Raw genomic sequence first — 18,947 nt, forward strand, 5'->3', positions numbered from 1 at the left:
GATGCTCCTCATCCTCTCACTGATGCTCCTCATCCTCTCACTGATGCTCCCAGCTCCTTACAGTGGAAACTCATTTCAGCTTCTTGTATCTGGAATCTCGTTCTTTCAGCCTCTATCCAAATGATCATCGCTGTGAGTTGCTACATAGACGAATCTCTTCCTTTCGGCTCGGCTCTTTCTCCGCACCAGACCAGAGCGCCTTCATTTCTGCGGATAAAGGCCTAATCCCTCCATTCCTCTCTGGCTCCAGTCTACCATCACCTGTGAACAAGTCATCAAGTTCCTGAAACTCCTCCACATTTTGTCCGCCTCCCTTTGACCCGCAAAATACTCAAAACATTTCTAAATGAGAAACATTTTGTGACTCAGTAATAAGCCTGACACAATAAATTAACTAATCGCATGACAAATTAAAACGAGCTATTATGCCGTTAATATTATATTACTTAAAAATGGTTGCAAAATAACCATTTCATTGTCCAGGATTTGTTATTGTTGACGCGCCTCGTCAGTAATTATTTCATGTACTTATCTGAGTGGAGCAGGCGACGCTCTCCTGTCACGTATTTCTAATATTTGATCCAGTTTCTGCTCACCCACTGACACTCCAGGTGTTTTTTTTACTTCTCGCCCCCCACTGACACGGCCCTCTGTGTGCGGCCATGTTTGTGAATCGGTGGAAGCATTACCATAAGCTACAGGTGTAAACAGTGGTGGGTCTCTGTCGAAGCGTTTGCTTGGAAACTAAAAGGGAGAACGCCGTGGGAAGGTGGGCTCAGGCACAGCAGGGGGGCCAAAACACACACAGATGTGAAATAATGCCACACACACACACACACACACACACACGCACACACACACACACACACACCTTCGTATGTTTTTTAGTCATTTGTGTTTGGCCCGGCAGCGCGACTACAAGACGAAACCCGATCCGGTTTGCTCAGTCCCCCTCTGACCTTGAGTGGACGCCGCGGGGAGTGTTTGACATTAGCTTCCTCGCCTGCCACAGCGGAGCCGCATCAACGGTCAAGCACACGGTTGCCTGGCAACTGGCTACAGGTAGAGGAGGAAGACGAGGACGCCTGCGCGGCCCGTCGGCCTTTTCCCTGCTCCTCTCAGCCCGCCTGTGTCGTCCTCGTCTTCAGGAGCCTCGTGCGTCTCACAGTCAGACTCGTTATTTATATCAGAGGCTCAGATGTTTTTCTGTTGGCGTGTCTGCCGCCTCGTCCGTCAGCAAGCTGCTGGGGACGCCGTTACTGTCACGGAAACGAAGTATGAATACGCTGCTTTTCACGGGTTTAAATGCAAATCAGTAGATTAAAAGTTTTACTGTTAATGGACGAAAAACTAAAAGCTCAACAGGTTTTCAATGAGACTTTTCAAGCTTTTCTAAGACGGCATACCGAGTTTTTAAACAATTCAAACGTATCTAAAATAAGGGTTTTATCGACCTGCTGGGCTTTATTTAATGTCTGACACTTCAGTTAAAGTTTCTAACAGAAAATTAATCCCCCACTGATTTAAAAAAATATCTAACCTTTAATTTGAGAATATTATTAGGTGCTTTTAACAAAATCGCATGTGGAAAAGTTTGTTCTGGATGTCAAAAAAGTGAAACTCAACATATTTCATCAAAAGCAGAAAGTTTTGGGTAATTTGCTTTGTAAATAAATAAATTGCACACCAAGCAGAAAAGCTGGTTACAAACAAACCACTGAGTTGATTCGGCTGGAGAATAAAGTTTGTTGATTTATGTTTAATAAATGCAAAACAATCCGAGTTCACCCAAACTGAGGCACTTCTGAAGCCTGAGGAACGCTGCATTAAGATTCAGGCGGTTTCAGGATTTTCCAGCACCTGTATGAACCCTGAGACTTAAAAACCTTTTTCTTTTTCCTTTCTCCGGTTTAGGCAGCACTTTTTATCTCTCTTCCTTTCTGTTTCTGCTCTTTTTTTATTCATCGTCTTAGCTTCTTTTTTTCCCCCCTCTCTCTTTCAAACACCAGCGCAATCCTCTCCAACTCGTTTCATGCTCTACTTCCTCTCTTCTCTCCACTTTCAAAGCCCAGATAGCCTGTGACTGCTGCGCTTTGTAGGAAAACAGCCAAAACTGCATCCAGCTCCAAGATCAGAACAGCTAAATCAGATCGCTGTAAAGAGAAACGGCTGCTGCATGTAGTTCCTGGGCTTGTTTGGGGCATTTCTGCTCCTTATCCTCCTCTGGGTTCTGCTGCAACTGATTTATGCTAAACTTTAAATTAAATCTTATGGGATTACGGATAAATGAATCCAAGTAGAATAAAACAAACATTTCTTCTTTCCTGTTTACGTTTTGCTCTGCATCTTGCAGATTTTATGCTCTGGATACTCAGGATGGGTTTTTGCACTTTGTCACATCTTTTATAAATACTAACATAAATACAGCTCTGGAAAAACTTAATAGACCTCTGCACTGAAAAGCTCATAGTTATTCCACCAAATATTGATTTCTGATCTCTTCCTGAGTTAAAACATTATTATTGTTGTTTCTAAATTAAAATGAACTTGTTTTCTTTGATTGTTTGAGGTCTGAAATCATTGCATCTTTTTTGTTATTTTGACCATTTCTCAGTTTCTGCAAATAAATACTAAATTTTTTCCTGGAATTTGCTGTCAGTAGTTCATAGAATAAAAGAACAATGTTCATTTTACTCAAACTTCATCCATCCATCCATTTTATTTACACCCTTGACCCTTATGGGGTCAGGAGGGTTGCTGGTGCCTCTCCAGCTAACGTTCCGGGCGAGAGGCGAGGTCACCCTGGACAGGTCGCCAGTCTGTCGCAGGGCAACACAGAGACACACAGCCATGCACACACACACCTAGGAACAATTTGGAGAGGCCAATTAACCTGACAGTCATGTTTTTGGAGTGTGGGAGGAAACCGGAGTACCCGGAGAAAACCCACCATGCACAGGGAGAACATGCAAACTCCATGCAGAAAAACCGGGAATCGAACCCAGAACCTTCTTGCTGCAAGGCAACAGCTCTACCAACTGTGCCACTGTGCAGCCCATACTCAAACTTATACCTATAAAATCAGAGCAACTGATCATTTTAAGAGGTCTCTTAATTTTTCCCAGAGTTTTATATATATATATTATATAAAACCAGCAGTCCAGACAGGAAAGAGTCAGAGAGACAGAGATGGAAGAACAAAACTAAACCAGATAATGAGTATTTAGAAAAATCCCATGTAGTTTCTTTATGTAATATAACAAATTTAGTAGAAATAAATACCTGCCTCTCAATGATAATTTATTGATTTATTATTAGTAATATTATTGTCATTATTATGACATGATTGTTGTTTTTAATTGGTCTACAAACTGATAATATATTCCAGATGTCCATCATTGCTCACACACACCTTTAATAATATTTATTCATCAATACACAATATGTTCTTATTTTTTTTCTGTTTGTCTGTTTTTACATATATATTTTTATCACTAATGTACTGTAACCACACCATGCATCTTGTACTCTGATGTAAAATAAATTTCTATGCTACTAAAAAAGAAAAGGAACCACATTTACAAAAGCAGAAGAAAGTGATGCAGTGACACTGAGGTGAACAGAGTGAATACGAATCACAGACATTAACCAGCAGGACTCGGAGCTGTTGCTGTTTGTGCTTTTGGTCGGCGCGGCGACGGAGACTCGGCCGCTCCCCGAGGCTGGAAGTCAATCTGCACTCCTCCTCCTCCTCCACCAACCAAGATGGATGGCCGGCAGTGTGGGCTAATCACGTGCTCCACTGGCCAGGACACAAACACCTGAGGCCATGGAGGCATGTGCCTGTCACATCAGGTCTGCAGAACATCCCTGAGGAAACCTGGGAAACATTCTGCAGAGCAAAACCTTTTACCCCGTGGCTCTGGAGCTCATTGTGCAGCCAAATCCATGACTCTGTGAGGCCAATAATGAACAACAAATGCTGTCTTTGACACAAGTAATGGAAGCTGCACTGCGAGATGCTTCACTCAACTAAAGCCACGGTTGTCACAGAGGCTGTGCTGCTAGTTTTTCAGCTGCAGAGCCTCCATAAAATTGCACAAATTGAAATTACGGAAATAAATTTGTTTAATAGAAACAGGCCACTTTTGAAAAAACTCATGATTTCAGATGAAAAGTTTTTGTGCTGTGAATGTTATCTGAATATGTGTCTGAAAAATCTGAATAAATTTGTGTAAGATGGCATTGCTGGAGCATTATTTACTTAATCTTTAGAAATCCAAGATGGAAACTCTACGAGTTCACTGAGAACTTAGCCAGATCCTTTTACTGCAGTGACAGAGACGTTTATTAGAGGTTTAATAATTTCCGGGGGATTCACAGGGAGTTTTTATCTATAATTCATTGTTCTTGTGCTGCGACAGCATAAATACATATAAATTCTGACTATACAAGTATAATTTCAGCTGTATAGAGCCAGATATTTCTTTAAAGTGTTTGTGCATTTAGAGTCTGTTAGTTAGCAAACAGAGCTTCATTCATTATTGTATTAATAAACCGATGCAGCTGTTTTTCATTGGGTCAGATGAAGCAAAGCTGCAGAAGAAACAGACTCTCTTTAAAAAAAACACTAGATTCAGTTCAGATCTGAGGTCCAGCCAAACCGACTGTACAGAGTTTTAAAAGTGTTTTTCTGTTTCGTTTTCTGAGACGTTTCTGCCTGCGGAGTATGAAAGTCATAAATCTCAGCCAAAGGCAGTTAGTCTTTTCTGCAGGAGCTCCTGTGCTGCCCAAAGTGGATTATTGCAGCACCAGATGTTCTCCTTAAGTACGTCGCCAAGAGACACATTTGCATGATTGTCTAGTGATTGGTTTGGAAAATTTGGAATTAGCATCGGCCTTCCACTTTATCATTTCTGACCCATCAGCTGACAGCCTTAATGGACTTTTAAAGCACAAGAGCTTTAAAAAGCATAAGAAAAAAATATTTTAATTCTCTTTTGAAGAAAGTTTAGACTAAAAAGGGGCTGCACAGTGGCGCAGTTGGTAGAGCTGTTGCCTTGCAGCAAGAAGGTTCTGGGTTCAATTCCCAGCCTGGGGTCTTTCTGCATGGAGTTTGCATGTTCTCCCTGTGCGTGCGTGGGTTTTCTCCGGGTACTCCGGTTTCCTCCCACAGTCCAAAAACATGACTGTCAGGTTAATTGGCCTCTCCAAATTGTCCCTAGGTGTGAGTGTGCATGGTTGTGTGTCTCTGTGTTGCCCTGCGACAGACTGGCGACCTGTCCAGGGTGACCCCGCCTCTCGCCCGAAACGTTGGCTGGAGAGGCACCAGCACCCCTCCCGACCCCACTGAGGGAAAAAGGGTGCAAGAAGATGGATGGATAGACTAAAAAGGAAATAAATGTCTCTAGGTCAGTTATGATCCTCATTTTTAACCTGATGCACATTGGAACCAACATCCCAGCAGGACGTCGACTAACCCAGAGGGAAATTCAAGTTTCTTCTTCATGTTTAGTCCCTCTGAGCTGCAGGTGTAAAGGCCCAACCAGCAGGTTGCCAGTCACTTTTCTCCAAGGATCTGGCAACAAAGTCTGTGTCATCTTGGACACATTTACTGTTTATTGTGCTTTTCTTTCTTCCAGATGTTCAGATCGATCAATAGGTGAGTTTGATCCGCCCTGACCTAAAGCCAATGGGAGAATCTAACCAGAGCCAATCAACAAATCATACAGGAACCCAAAACACTTCAGGTTCAAAGTCCTTGAAAATCCTTGAATTTTACTTGGGTGTTTTCAAGGTTTGAAAAGCATTTATTTTCTGCATAAATCCTTAAAAGTGCTTCAAACTGTTTTTTCATAAATGCAATCTAACACTTGATTAAAAGCCTAAATTTGGAAAACATTTACATTTGAAGCCAGATATTTTCATACACCTAATAAAATAAATACATATATATCTTTCTATATATTTATATATCTATATATATGTCTGAAGTTACATAAAACTAAACATTTCTTGTTTTAGGTTAGACAGAATTACCAAAATTATTTCCATCCATCCATTATCTTACACATTTACCTGCCAGGGATAAAAATCATTTCTATTTGTTAATTAAAAACAAAAGAAGAAAAATAATGAGCAAATTTTTAAAAATCTTATTCTAGAATAAGATATTATTAGGAATAATATTTGTTATTATTCCTAATAACAAATATCTCTGTAATTGAAATAAAATGTTGTCTTACGTTTTATATGTTAAACAAAGTTTATAAAATTGGAGGATTTTTTTTGCTGAATTGGTGATTTTTTAAAGTTTTGGCCTCCTTTAAAACTACCAGGTTACTTTCTGATCTGTCAAGTCTGATATTTCATGCGAGTCTCTGCAGCCCGAAACAGAAACTCCAGAAGAATTAAATTTTCAGACAAATGTGCCCGCGGTTCCACAAACACTCTTCAAACTCAAACTCTTATCTTTTCCCCTCGCAATCTCAGAAAAATATTAGGCTTATAAGTGATTTATCAGTGCAGAGTGCTTTCAGGAGAAGCTCATCCACTTCGCCCTTCCCTGCTTGTTCGTGTTCCTCTCATCCATGTCCATCCGTCCCTTATTCCAGCCTGTCAGAACTTGAAGTTATTAGTCCACTAATTGCCTCTCAGAAGCCCTAATTTACCCCCAGAATCCAATCGCTCTCTGATTGTAATGGGACAATTACGATAGGCCGAATTAAAGAGAGAATATGGGACTGGAGTGAGGGGCAGAAAACACGTAAGGAGAAATACTGGATGGTGAAGGAAACAGATCAGAGTTTTATCTTTGATTTACTGCTAGATGTTACACGTTACTGAGGAAACAGCGAGAGGAAATGCAAGCAGATTGATTGAGGTTATCTAATCACAACTTGTAATTAAAGAGAATTTATTCACTCAAAGTTGTTAAAAGTGGCCATTGGCACAGTTTGTTCTCACTAACACACACCTGACATGCGTTATCTGATGGTTTCGGGTTCAACGCGGCCACACACACACACCTGAAGGTATGGATTTCGCATGAAGTAATACAAATTTGTTATCAGACAATTATTCAAATCATGGCGTGTGTGTGTGTGTTTGCGTGGGAGAGAGAGAGAGATTGCAGAAATGATAGCAACAGAGTGTGTTTCGACGACGACGACGGGCGCAGAGGGGGGAAGATTACGAGTCGTAATGGCCGCTCAGAGGAAATCAATCACGTTCTAACGACAGCATCCGTGTTCGGAAAGTCGAATGGCAGAAATTAGAGGTGAGGGTGCGGCTGGGGAGTGCGTAATGAAAAAGTCTGCCAGGGAGACATTGTATTTATGTCTTCAGCGGTGATTCATGTGAAGTCTGACGTCATTAGGAACTATAAACACAATCAGTTCACACACACCCGACTCGCAATCTGCACATTGATCTCACTCGCTCCAAAGTGTTAACAGCAGGTGCTACTTCAAGCTCCTCTTCCTCGTCCCCCACACCCACCTCGCTCTCATGGCCACCATCACTCGACTCCCGCCTTCCCCGTCTCGAGATAAAGCCAATCTTGAGCACATCTTGACCGCACTGGAAGGGAAAAAACACAAGACGCCGGCGTGGAGGTGCTGCCAAAAGCAGGGTGGGCAGTCAGGCGGAGGAAGGATGGAAGCGAGACAAAAATGAGATAACAATGGGGAGGTGTGAGTACAGTGTGGGTTATTTCAGGGGGAAATACTGGGTACTCCTCTTGACAAAAGGCTGTGTGTTCGCATTGTTCTGCTGGCAGGACGACCACGGCGTCTGTGGAAGGGCTGATAAGACGACTCCATTAAATAATAACCTTTTTTTGACCAGAAGTGTAGGTGGTGCGAGGGATCTCTACCTCTTTGTGAATGACAGAGGGAAAATGCTATCCTAATGTCCTTTCAGGCTCTTTCAGGAAGTTTGCACCGACACAGTGACTGTTTACGTTTCCATTAGCACGCAGGGAGGATTAGGTGTTGTGTGGATGGCATGTTGGCGCTGATAACATGTCTTGACTGACATGTTCTGTTGGATTAGAGTGCATTAAACCTGTTCAGATAACCACAGCCGCAGCCCTGCGAGGCTTCGATAGCGATAGCTCAATACGCTTGTGCTGAAACGAGCTAAAATTACCAGCACATCTCGGTGAGTGGTGGATTACATATTTATTTCCTGTGTTGGAAGTCGTTTCCAGTGCTGTGGCACTTATTAAAGGTGTGATCCTGCAGCTGGAGAGGTCAGGCGGTTATGCAGCGGCATCAGGTTGTTAAGTTTGGCCCGAAACCACGATGGATGTCAGCTGCAGATAAACACGCTGATGGAGAGGCTAATGATGCCGCGGCCATCTGCTGCAGATGTAGCAACATCCGTTAATATTCTGCTTTAATCCACAGCAGGTTGGGATGAAATGCTTCCTGCGTTGAGGCCAAACACCCGGATGAAGAAGAAGCGATCGCTCGGTGCGTCATGAGGAAACCTTGGTTGTGTTTTGATGAAATTACGCAGAGGAAGTTGGAAATGGTGGAACAACAAAGCCTGGAAAACTACAGCTGAGGACGTCAGCAGGAATTAGGAGGGTAAAAAACCCAAACATCTTATTCAGAGTAAATGGTTACATTTACTTATCATTTTGGAATAATTTACTACAAGGAGTACTTTTACTACATGGTACTTTTTGAAGTATTGCTACTGTTATTTGAGTCAAATTGCTGGATTTTCTACCCACTGAATGAAGTTGTTTTATGTTTTAACCAGAAATTCACCAGACACAGAAACACTCCTGCAGTTTTTGTTAAAGTTTCATATTGAAAGAAATTGGAAAAATATTCATTTATGTAGTTATGCTATTTATATGAATCATTTTATTTTGTTCCTTGAAACATCCAAATTTTCCCATAAATTTATATTTTGGTCTGATGATGTAATTTTTAAATAATAAAAGATTGATGCTTTGATCAGTTACTCAGTACTTTTTTTATCAACAAATACTTTTTTACTTTTATTTGACTAAAAATATGTTGAAGTAGTGCTATTCTTACTTCAGCACAATTTTTGGATTCTCTGCCCACCTCTGGGCACCAAAACTGTCTCCCGCCCAGGGGCCCACTTTCTTGTAAATCCGGCCCTGGCTGTTTCAACTAGTTTCTCATCTGTTGTGAGAAAACAAAACATTTCCAAACACTCAGCCATGTTCATTAGGAATCTTACGAGAAAAATGTCAGAATCGCTGTCAGAGTCAAAACATCTAAAATATCTTTTATACACGAGAACAGAAGTTCAATGCTATTTACAAAATAAACAATGAAGATCATCTTCTCAACAAGCTGCTGTGAGAACTGATGTCTGTTCATCTAAAACCTGTGAAACAGCAGAAAAGTCTATTTTCCACATAGACATTATGAGCACAGCTAAAATAAACACCTAAATTTAGACAATAATGAGACTTTGATACATAAATATCAGATTTTATAATCAATAACATCAAGACGAAGACTTTGAAAGGCAGCTTGACAAACATACCGGGTTTATTTGTGATTGGCAGTAAAAGTGTCTCAAGAGGAGAAAGTTGGGTTCCTGACCATTCTTAGGTCGGATCATTTGTTATTTTAAAAGCTGATGTGGTTTTAATTCGACCAAGCAGGCAGAGAGCATGTCGACCAGAAAACCGGTGGACTCGACGCAGCGTCCTGTCTGCGGACGAGTTGTGGCTTCATCAACCTCAGCAGGGTCACGAGGAGGTCAAGAGTGTGCATCAGCAGACGTGTGTGACTGTATTTTCCAGGCTCGATAAACCTCTGAACCGCACAGCGGAGAGTTTTACATTTAATCTTTAGCATAATTTTATGGACCCGTCTTAAACGTTTCCATTTTTGGCTCCTGGAATAAATTCCAGGGAAAGCTTTTAACCTTTTAACCTACAACATTTATCCCATGGTGATGTCTCTGCACAAGAACGATGAATTTCTTTTAGTGCTTGAACTCCTGCCTTGGAATATGCAACATCTGCAAGTCGCTGTAAAATGTGCCTATATTTTTTATTTAACAGGATTTTTATTTTTTCTTTACCATTGTTGCCGTTTCAGTTGAAAGAATGAATAGAAACATCTGAACAGGAATTCTCACAATTCACTAGAATACACAACTATATTATTAACAGAAGGTGTAGCTGATTTATTTGTATATGTGTAGTTTATTTATTTGTTTGTTTAATTCTTCTGGTTGGATAAATAAATGGATCAAAGTCCGAGATACTAAAATCTACATAAATATGGACCTTGAACAGGTTTGGTATTTACAAAACGTGTTCATTACATTTTTTGCATAAAATTATTCCTAGATAATTATATTTTAGTCTGTTCAGTTCTGTTTTGGGGCCTCTTGTCACTTTAAATCCAAATAATCTTGTTGGCCACGCCCCCAACTCAACGCACGTCAAAATGGATGCATACGAATGCACACTTATACAACTGTACATCTTTGAAAAGCAGAAGTGGAGCAGTCTGCGCAACCAAGAAGTATACAGCAAGTGTTTTCTGAATGGTAGGTTAACAACAAAACTCTTGTGTTTTCCAGCAGCCATTATACAGCAGCAAAACCAGCTGACTAAGCCTGCTGGAGCACCGCTTGGGTAGAAACAGCTTGTTTTACAGATACAAAAAAACATTCATTTATTGCCAGGAAATGTCTGTGTGGTGTTTTTAGTGGGTTGTTTTTAGAATCATTAGAAACCCAAAAAACAACGTGCAATAAGTAAATTTTGCATCGTAGGTTCCCTTTAAAGCATAACTTTAGGACATGTCCCTTCTAAAATGAAACATTATGAAGCTCATCATCATCATTTCCTCCTTTTTCAAGCCTGTTAATCAACATGGTAACAGAAGCAAAGACACTCAAGCTTCTACTGAAAAGAGAATGTAAAGACTCAGAAAGTGACATCAGGTTTTCATCTGTGCAAGGAGAGAAAATAGCGATAAAAACATAAGAAAGAAGAGAAAGGTAGTTTTGTGTGTTTAGTTCAAATCCACTGCTTCTTATTTTGTATGTATTAGAAAAAATATCTTAGGGAATGTGGAAAAAAAGTAGCAGAAGAAAAACCGACTGACAACTTTGAAAGGCAACCACAAAAAAAAAAAAAAAAAAAAAACAAGCGTTGCCTTTGATTAATATTAACTGGAACATAATTCATTTAGTGTCTATTCCAAGTTTTCATCACTTCCCTTTAATATTCCACTGCAATGCAATGTTTCTTATTTGCCTAGCGCTTTAATCATACAAAGTACTTTAAATTGGCTTGTTGCTGAAATGTGCTATACAAATAAATAAATACTGTCTGTCCTGAATTTACTGCACACATAAAACTGCAGCTACATTCAGATTTCCTGCTGCAGTGTTGGTTGGTGCTTATGGTCTGAACCCGTCTTTGGACGGATCATGTCGGCCCGTCTGAGGATCCGTCTGCTCTCCAAAGCTACAATGTTGACTTGCATGCAGCCATCTGGGGGGGAAACACTCACTTAACACCAGATTTCCTCATGCTGACAGCTGAATTACTGAAACTGGCACAAAAAAACAAAACCTTTCTTTAGCTGGCGCTTATTAGAAGTGCCTGTTTAAAATGCTCTGACCAAAACTTCTAGACTTTCATAGGGAAAAATCCAGACAGCGGAAAAAATCTCCTCCTGTTTGTTTTAATATTAATTTTCAGAGTTGGTAGTTACATTTACTTCAGTAACTGTTGTGAAAAAAATTACTTTTAGGAGTGTTTTTACTGCGCTGTACTTTTTACTTTTATTATGATGTATTTCTGCTCTTACTTGAGTAAAATATCTGGATTTTCTACCCACTGATTGAAGAACAAACATGTTTTAACCAAAACTTCATCAGAAACAAACACACAGCTTGAGTTAAAGTTTCTTAAATTTTTTATTGAAAGAAACTGATTAGGAAAAAAAAAGTTTGCCTGATTTTGTTACTTATATGAATTATTGTAATTTTCGTATTTACAACGCCAAAATTTCCACTTAACTTTATCATTTGGTCCATCTGATGACGTAATTTTTAAATATTAAATTATGATCATTTGAGTAGTTACTCAATAGTTCAGTAATTTTTTTGACCAAATACTTTTTCACTCTTACTTGAGAAAGTTTTTGGATGCCTACCTTTTATTTTTACATGAGTAAAAATACGTTAAAGTATTAAATTCTTGTGTATTTTACCCACCTCTGTTAATTTTAAAATCATAAATTGTTCACTGCGATATTTAAAGCTGCGTTCACAATCAGTGTTTTCAAATAAATCTATAAATAGCTTTATAAATTCTATAAATTCTATAAATTCTTCTTGAACCTACGTTTGCAAGCATTTCTCATGGTTGAAATCAAATGATGATATGATAAGTGTTTATTTACTAGTTGAAGATGTGATCACCGTTTCCAATGGCAACACAGGTAACAACAAGGTGAGATGCCAAAGCAGGTTTCGTAGGTTAAATTATTTATGCTAAAACATCTGTTTACATCTCTGTTGATGCACAGCAATCTACACAAATCTGAATAGATCAGAGAAAGATCAAAGCATCCGACGGCGGCGTGGAAACCCAAACAGCCTCTTTTACCAACTGTATTGGTCCAGCTTTGCTTTATCGATATAATCCCACCACAGAACTGGCTCTAGATGTCTGATTATTTACATAATGTGTCTGGATGAAAAGATTTACCTCTTCTTCCTCTACTAAGACGGGAAAATAGGAGAATAAAACACAGCCGCAGTGTCACAAATGCTCTCACGTATCCCTCAATACGATAAATGATCTTTTGTTTAGGGTGAGATGGAGCATTAGCCAGATAACTGAAGTGACACGAGCTTCTTGATGTGCTAATTGCTTTCATCGCCTCAATTTGTCCAAGTCCTCCTATCTCCAGATCTGCCAGAACAGGCCTGCGGGAAGTGAGAGGGCTCTTAGGTGCCTAAATGACAAAAACGCAGAAAAACACGAACGGCCCGAGGAAGTGAGGGAGACGGAGACAGAGACCAGGAGACAAGACGCGGGAACAAGCCGAGTTAAATCAGGAGAATGTGGGCTAATGAGAGGACCTGGAACGAGAGGGGAAAAAGGCTTCCTGAGTTATTGAGCTTAGAAGTGGGAGCACAGCAACGTCTCATTAGGAGAGGTTTCATCAAGTTCACAAAGAACCAGGAGCTCAGAACGAGACGGGCCGGCGCTGAAAACTCTGGCAACCTTGCAATCACCGAAGATTAGAGAGACCATTCAGGAAACACTTCTGTGGATGCCGAGCGCACGGCTCATCCTCCAAATCATTACAGGTTGCACTGCCACTCTCGGGACTGCAGGGATAATTAATCTCTAGCTTGTTTAACTTTATTGTGCAAGATTTAGACTTTTTAGAGCCGAATAATAACAATCTTTGCTAAAGTTGGCGAAAGATGGAAGTCCTACAAGTTCAAATGGTCTGATTTATGAGGTTTCTGTCTTCCTGTTTACTGTTTATTATTATTTCATTGGATAGAGTGGAGAAAAAGTGACAACTTTTCTCCACTGATATTTTATCTGAGGAGAGATTTTTGCGGTGATTTGGTCGATTCATCCCAAACATTTTCCTGTTCAGAGATTTTAATTTTACATAGAAACGTTGACACTGAATTTTATCACAATATCTTGTGGTACCACTGTGATAATGGTAAAAACTATGATTAATTATCATGTCTTTGTTAGGCAACTGCCTGGCAGGGTGCAACAGGCACAAATACAGCTTTAGAAAAACATTTCCATTTGAAATGGACTGAAAGAAATGTGATTTAAATTCACTAAACTGATCACGTTAACTGTATTTAATCATAATTTCAAATTTACTTGCATTTATTGAATCTAGTAAAGTAAAAATAACATTTCCAGTAATGTCTGGTGGGTTAATATTACTTAAAATTTATCGAAACAACAATAAATCTAATTTCTTATCGTAACAAAATTAACAATAAATGATACAATAAATCACCACCCCAATACAAAATATTTTAAAATATTACAAAAATACCAAGAAAACAATATTACATAAAAACATCTTATCCCCCCATGTCATTTTCTCAACCTTTACAGAAAAATCCAACAAATTTTACATGTGAAAATCATACATGTAAATGTGGACTTGGCTCGTTTAATGATAAAAAAGTAAAAATTATTCCTATGTTTTCACATGTTTCACATATTTCAACATAAATATGTGATCACAAGTTATACAATATATAACCAGATGTAAATATGTGAATTTTTCAGTAAGTCAATTTTTAATAGGTAGCCTTAATAAATTCAGGAGAAAAAAACAAACTCTGAACGTTTTCAGCATTTCAGGTGCCATCTTGCTGCTTTCGCACTGAATTACATGGAGTGACAGAAAAAACGGGACAGAAATGAAGAGAATGGAAGTGAGAGGAAGTTGATGCCACCTGCCAGCCAGCCAGGCGCTGGAAACACTTTTATTAATTCATCACTGAATTTTCTGCAATGAACTGTTCGCTGAGGACAAGGGCCAAACAAACTCCTCTCTGAGCGATTTTATTATCGCTACTAATAATGTGGGATAATTATAGCTCCCAACAACGCGCTCCGGGTCCCTCCAGCTCCTCCTCCCTCCCAGTCCTTACTGGTGGCAACCCGGATTAATAAATGGAAAATTAAGAAGTGCTGCTTCTGCAGGCGGCGGCTCAGGAATTCACCGGGTCTAAACGCCGCCCGGCCGGATCGACGCCGCCGTTCATCCGGGGCCTGATTCATAATTAATGGAGGTTATAATTGCGAAGCGAGAGCATGAGCGACAGACAGCGAGCGAGCAAGACGGAGAGAGAGAGGGAGAGAAAAAGAGCAATAATAAAGATTGAAAACACACACACACACACACGTCTGTGTGCAGCTGACATTTTACACGGCTTTCATTTAGCCATCCCTCTATTCCTCATGTCATTAACATTTACACACACATGCACACAAACATGCACACTGAATGGCTAATGAAATCACTGTCCTCTGCTTGCCGGTTTGAAGGTCTCAGACAACGAGGAAGGAGGTCGGGCGCCAACTTCCCGTATTAAAAGGGAAAGTTTCACGGAAAATGAAAGCAAATGAACAAATTTCTCACTGAGAAACGTCACTGAACACATTAATAATGTAACAATGTAAACTGTTGGTTCAGTTTAAAGCCGAATGGGGCTCTGCTTCGTCCGCCAGAGTCATTAGCAGACCTGTGATCCGTACGCAGGGACCGATGCTGAAAACGGGGGGATTGGAGTTTATTACAAGCCATTAGCTGTTACCATGGTGAGATCCATTCTTCCCTGGATCCACCGGCGGAAAAGGTCATGAAATAAATATTCCTAATATATTCGAACCGGAGAGTGTGACCCCATTCCTCTGAAGACACATTGTGTTAAAATGTCAAGATTCGAAACGCGCAATATGGACGAGGCTGTGAGGCCGTATCACCTCAAAGTCATGTAATCGAGCAGAGAGTTTGATGCAAATTAACAGATAATCAGTTCTAGTTTAGGGCCAACCTGCCAGTTGAAGCTTTTATTTCCAAAGCTGCTCTTTCTTATCGTTCCTTACATGTTAACATGTCTAAACACTCATTGTATCACAGCCTAAACATGACAAAATGAAGAGCATTTCTCATAATATGTCTTGGTTTGCATGTGAGCATTTGTGTTTCTTGTTTTGCATGTTTAATGATTTACTGTGCGCTTGTGTGACAGAACCAACAGTCCTGGAATCGTTTGGATCTTTTTTATCTTCTTCCATAATTAACAATCGACTGAAAGGTGAAGTAAACAGAAAATAGTTCAGATTTCCCTGCCGTTGGAGCCACTTCAAGCATCCTGCTTGCTGAAATGAGGGGATCTTGATGAGAGCAGACCGAGCGTCTGCATGGAGTAGCGTGAGGACGGCTTTTGCTTTTCCAAATTGGGATTCATCTAGTTTCATGTTTCAAATCGGATCTAACTAAATATTTCCAAGGTGCATAGCTGTGCAGGAGCATTACTTATTTGTAGAAACAAGTTTAGATGTGACGTAGAAATAGTGTGATGGGGTTTTATGATACAAACTCAGTCATGTAGCATCCATTTAGATGAATGTAGAACAGAAAATGAAGAACTAACAAGATGATCTCCATTTGATCCTCTAACCTCTTAGTTTTCACTCAACACTAAATAAAAAGAATCAAAAAACGTCATGTTTTTGATAAATTTACAGGCTAAAATAAGCGATAAAAGTAACGATCAGAGAAAAATTAGACCTGCTGATCACTGGTCAGAGTCAGTCAAGGGAAACTGAGGGATCAATCGATGCTTCATCAGTTCAGAGATGATGAAGGTCTTTCTGGACATTCAAAGTACTCATCTCTTTCATGACATACAATAAAACATACGCTTCTCATTTCATTTCGCTTTAGCAGCCAATGATTTAACATAATTTAATTTAATTTAATATTTCATGGTGTACTGTTAGTAAATATCTGCTAATTTGAGAATTATCCACTATTCTCTCAACTAACATGAATCTGAACCGCAATAATAAACATTTCAGAAAGCAACGTGTCTCTAAGATAAATAACAACTGAGACTTGAGCCTCTTAAGCTAACAAAATAACTCAGTTGTACTAAAATGTTTGTTTATGGTAACGACTGAACATAAAAGAAGAACATCAAGTCAGTTTTTTAGTAATTTTCAGTAAATAGAGCACCCGAGTGCCATAGTTTCACTTTTCTTTTTTTGTTTGTAGGTAATTTATCACCAGAGAGCTTTGAGTGCAAAACATGTTAAAACAAGAAATGTTTAATCATCGCCACTGGAAAAGGTGTTCAGTAGAGAACCTTTTTGTCCTATCCTCATCTGAAAGCTGCTCAGTTTTCTCTCAGAAACTCATAAACAAGCTTCTTTTCGAGGACAAAACTTCATTCAGGTTTAAGAGCGGATCGCTCAGTTTCCTGCATCGTTATTTATAATGAATGCCATCGCCGTGAAACAACGAGAAAAGAGGCACTTCTCCTTGATTTCGCTTCCTTTCTTCTCAATAAAGGTAATGCAGAACCCTATCAGCTGACGAAATGTCCACCGTTTGCCGTCGACCTTGAGAAGAGGCAGCGCCGGGGATGGAAGGATGGCAACAAACAAACCCAGCAGCAGACAGAGGCTACAGGACGCTGATTTCCTTCGTGTCGCGATCAGCAGACGCTGCCTTCACAGCCCGGCTGTTGTGACTGGAAATCAAAGGCTGAGCGAGGAACCAGAGATAGGAATGTTTCTCCCTCACAGGCGCCGTGACAGAGATGGTGTTTGAGCGCTCGGCTCCAAGACGAGGTAATCAGCAGGTACGTAATTGGGTCAATCTTCACTCTCGAGTGCACCGACTCTTGAAACGAATAAATGGACGTTGATTCAGAAGCACCTGGCTGCCTTTTTCACAAACACAACAGACTTCATCAAATTCTGCGACTTTATTTCTCTTCTATTAAAGCTCCCGGCTTTATTTCTACATGAACGAAAGAGGTTGCTGCGTCGCATGCATGCGCTTCACGGGAGCCGCTCAAGGCGGTCATGCGACTGCACGCATATTTACTGAAACAGCTCCCTAACCTGCTCTTTCAGCCTTTATAATTTCATGGCGGTTGCAGGATAATGGGATTTGACTTCATCTCAGACCGAGCGCACAAACGTGTCCCTCAATGTGAGCCTGTGTGATTCGTGAAGTTTGATTTTCTGACCCAGTGCGCTTTCACTTCTGTCTGAAGCTGCCCAGAAACTGGTCCTACCGGGTCACTTCCTGTGGCGTCAACTGAGCCTGTTGCAATAAATCAATTTAACAGATGATGAATTAAAACGAACTCAATCGTTTCCATTTGCATCATTTATAGTTTTTCTCTTTTTCTAACAAAAACTGGTCGATAAAATTCTTTATTCTGGTGTTTTAGTTTCAACTTAACCTCTTTTTTAAAGGATAATTTTGTTTACAAAATGTATTTTATTTGTTTATTCTGCATATTTAAACCCCAACCCTAACCCTATTATGCAATATTACTGGAAAATGGTCTCATTTATCGCGATAACTTCTGGGATAATTTATCATCCAGCCAAACTTGTTATCCAGTTTCAACCAGGATGCAAAGAATCACAACAAGAAATCTGAAACACTAAATGAAGCCATTCAACCATGTAATTATAATAAATATGGTCATTTGTATCTTGATAAAAGTTGATAAAAAGCTTTAGTTTCTGACAGTGATTTAATTCTGATGGGTCTGTTTGTAAAGTTTTAAAGTATTTCTGCATTTGTTTCATATTGTGACTGAAGAACTTCACAGATTTTTGGATCCTGTAGCATAACTGTTTCTGTGTTTGTGATCTTTATTGTTCTTGCAAAGTGGAGATATTTTACAGAACATTTAGTTTTTTCATTTTAGCTGATAGATTTATCAGAAACTGAGTCACAAAAATTATTAATCTACTTGTTTTTTTTCCTCATATAAAACTTTTGGAGAAACATTTGGGGATTAAATACCACCACAGTCTACTTAATAAACATTTTGACCATAAAAGACCAATTTTGACCACGGCAACATTGGAAACATTTTCCATGGTTATTTTTGTCTTAATACTTTTTTGAGAAATTAAATATATATGCACATATATATCTTTTTCATATGCATATAACTGGTTTTAGTATAACTGGTTAGTTTCTTCACAGTTTATCTTCTTCTAGTTTCTGTCTGAATAAAGATATTTCTTTCAAACTAAGAAAATTCCACACTAATGCCTAAAATGTCTATTTTTTTCGGACTACTGGATATTAATTTAGATCAAACCTCAGATAAAACAAAACTTTAATCGAGTTGTGAAGGAAAAAATAAAATCCTTCTCT

At 39.5% G+C, this 18,947-nt stretch overlaps 1 protein-coding gene across 4 annotated transcripts in view; it reads right to left on the minus strand.

Annotated features, from left to right (window-relative positions):
• The window catches only part of nlgn2a (neuroligin 2a), a 248,474-nt gene that overhangs the window by 32,672 nt on the left and 196,855 nt on the right, over positions 1-18,947 (minus strand). The window lies entirely within an intron of this gene.

The sequence above is a fragment of the Poecilia reticulata genome, linkage group LG18 (genome assembly GCF_000633615.1).
Source record: "Poecilia reticulata strain Guanapo linkage group LG18, Guppy_female_1.0+MT, whole genome shotgun sequence".
Lineage (NCBI taxonomy): Eukaryota > Metazoa > Chordata > Actinopteri > Cyprinodontiformes > Poeciliidae > Poecilia > Poecilia reticulata.